The following is a 3,402-nucleotide window of genomic DNA, read 5'->3' as shown; positions in this document are numbered from 1 at the left end:
AAACCCGTTCAAGTCAGATTCTGCAAGCCAGATCATTCTGGACTTGCCCACGGGAAATTAGTCAGGTTAAAGTCTCTGTATGGGTTAAAACCAGCACTCCCTTGAAGCATCAGGAGGGAGTCCAAGGCCCAGAGAGTGCCGTGTGCCGCACTGAACTGGGGGACGGACGCGGGGAAGATGGCGGGCAGCTGTGGCTTCACAGGCCACTATGAGAACCACCTGGGCCAGGTCACTTCTCAGAGAGCCAGTTCCATCACCTGTACGATGGGGACGATATGACTGCTGCAGGGTCATCCTAGGGATCGGGGGTAAGACAGGAGGCACAGACTTGGACATCTTGAGTAACCCAAATGTCCACGGATGAATGGATAAACAGAATGTGGTCTCTCCACCCAAAGGAATATCGTTCTGCCATGAAAAGGAAGCCATTCTGGCACATGCTGCAACGTGGATAAACTTAAAGGACCTTAAACTGCGCAAAATAAGCCACATACAAAGGGACAACTATGACCCTACCTCCATGAGGTCTCTAGAGGGGTCAAGTCGACAGAGACGGAAAGTCAAGAGGTGGTTGCCATGGGCTGGGTGGGGGTGGGGGAGGGAGGCGAGGAGAATGGAGGGTTATTGTTTAACGAGTGCAGAATTTCCGTTTTTTTTTTATTTTTATTTTTTAACATTTATTTATTTTTGAGACAGAGAGAGACAGAGCATGAATGGGGGAGGGGCAGAGAGAGAGGGAGACACAGAATCGGAAGCAGGCTCCAGGCTCTGAGCCGTCAGCCCAGAGCCTGATGCGGGGCTCGAACTCACGGACCGCGAGATCGTGACCTCAGCCGAAGTCGGACGCTCAACCGACTGAGCCACCCAGGCGCCCCTAGAATTTCCGTTTTGAGAGAGGAAGAGAGTTCTGGGGTCGGGTGGATGATTGCACAATGTTGCGAATGTACTTAAGGCCCCTGAACCACCCCCTTAAAACGGTAAATATCTGGCTTTGCAAGCTGGTGCAGCCACTCTGGAAAACAGTGTGGAGGTTCCTCAAAAAACCAAAAATAGAACTACCCTACGACCCAGCCATTGCACTACTAGGCATTTATCCACGGGATACAGGTGTGCTGTTTCAAAGGGACACATGCACCCCCATGTTTATAGCAGCACTATCGACAACAGCCAAAGTATGGAAGGAGCCCAAATGTCTATCAATGGATAAAGAAAATGTGGTGTGTATACACACACACACACACACACACACACACACACACACAATGGAGTATTACTCAGCAGTCAAAAAGAATGAAATCTGGCCATTTTGCAACTACGTGGATGGAAATGGAGGGTGTTATGCTAAGTGACATTAGTCAGTCAGAGAAAGACAAATATCATGACTTCACCCATATGAGGACTTTAAGAGACAAAACAGATGAACATAAGGGAAGGGAAACAAAAATAATATAAAAACAGGGAGGGGGACAAAACAGAAGAGACTCATAAATATGGAGAACAAACTATAGGAGGGGTCATGGGAGGGGGGATGGGCTAAATGGGGAAGGGGCACGAAGGAATCTACTCCTGAAATCATTGTTGCACTAGATGCTAGCTAATTTGGATGTAAATTTAAAAAAAGAAAAAAGAGAATTAAAAAAAGAAAAAAAATGAAGGAAAAAAATAAAATAAAATATACTTTTGCTAAATTAAAAATAAACAAATAGAACAGATTCTGCCAGATTCCAAAAAAAAAAAAAAAAAAAAAAAAGACATAAGATCGCAGGCTCTCTTTGGGGGACAGCCCTGCTCCAGTGATTAGCCGAGGGAAGAAACTGTTCGTGCCGGGTGAAGGTTCCTTTCTCTCCTTAAAAGCGTACAGTTAATGGGGGTGCCTGGGTGGCTCAGTTGGTTAAGCATGCGGTGTCAGCTCAGGTCGTTATTTCATGGTTTGTGAGTTCGAGCCCCGCATCGGGTTCTGTGCTGACAGTGCGGAGCCTGCATGGGATTCTCTCTCTCTCTCTCTCTCTCTCTCTCTCCGCCCCTCCCCTGCTGCACCTGCACATGCTGTCTCTCTCTCTCTCAAAAATAAACATTTCAAAAACCCCGGTGAATATCATGGTATGTATATTCCGCCACACTACAAGAAAAAGGCAGGTGGCACCCTCAGGATCTAGCTTGTGGGCAGACGATCAGCGTGTGGTTGGTAAGATCACTGTCTTCAGGAGAGAGGACACTTACATCCGGCTCCACTCTGACCCAGCTCGGACAGCCGGTGGGTGTCTTTTTCTGCGTAGCAGGTATTCACGGGTATGTCTCCCTTCCTTCCTCTGTGAGAGCCAAGGGAGATCGTCGGATATTTAGGGGCTATAGAGTCAGAGAATTGTTTAAGGCAATCGTAACGGTCATGGAGCTAAGATAAATTAAGAGCTTTCTCAGACGTGCTCTTTGGAGATCCTGTGCCCCGCCTGCCGGCCCCAAGCTGGACATTTTAGACTCCGTTTTATCCAGACAAGGAAGAGGTAGGTAACGTCTGAGGACCCCTCGTTTTCTCTTGGCTTGGAATCTAGTCCCTTTTCTGCCCACTGAGGCCGTTTTTCGCACAGAAAGTCCCCCCAAAGTGAGAAAACAGATTTTCTTCCATCCTGAAAAAAATGTAGCTCCGGCCCGATCCTCCCTCAAAATGGTCACTAAGCAAGCAAAACGTGTCTGACGCTAACAGAGCCCCGATTCATTCTTCCAGAGCCTGTAGTGTTTTATACTCACTCTGCAAGCATAATCAAGGGAGCGATTCTGAACCTTGTTAATCAGAAAGGGCCCTTTAAAAATGTCATGCTGTCAATATAAAACTTTGCTAAATTGCATTATAAATGCCAGATTCAGTCAACTAACACATTTAACACCATTTCTTAAGTACAGTTTAGATTTTATCCGTGCCAGGAAGAATGAGAAAAATACCTCAGGAGAGCCAAAGCCCATAGATTCATTGTGCTAAGCTCGCGGCCCCCAGAGACGGGTTATAAATATTTTATTCCAAATCCAAGCCACGCTTTTCCTACCGCTCTTGCCAGTAAGGTGTCCCCCCGAAGTTGCTGCCTTTAGAACTGTACGACCCTCACGGCGAAGAAGGGCACAAGGGGCGGGTGTCTTAGATGAGTGTTTCAATCAGCCAAGAATTTCTGTGGCTGTTGTTTTTACCGGAGAGGAAAGGTTTGTCGTGAGCCCAGGGCTGAGCATTGCACGCACACCCATCCTGGGAGAAACGGCTTCATTGTTACCATCTGTAGAAGCCGAAACCTCTCTGTTTTGGGGAGGATTCGTTGTCAGGCAGAAATTAACAGAGAGCTACCCTCTACTTTGTGCTCCCCTCCCACCTATGAGAGCTATTTCTATACTGTTTTGACTCATTTGATGGTGTCTTTT

This window comes from Panthera pardus, unplaced genomic scaffold (assembly GCF_024362965.1).
Source record: "Panthera pardus isolate Hobbes unplaced genomic scaffold, ASM2436296v1 HiC_scaffold_17, whole genome shotgun sequence".
Classification (NCBI taxonomy): domain Eukaryota; kingdom Metazoa; phylum Chordata; class Mammalia; order Carnivora; family Felidae; genus Panthera; species Panthera pardus.
The sequence above is the reverse complement of the archived record's forward strand: the minus strand, read 5'-3'. Positions refer to the sequence as shown.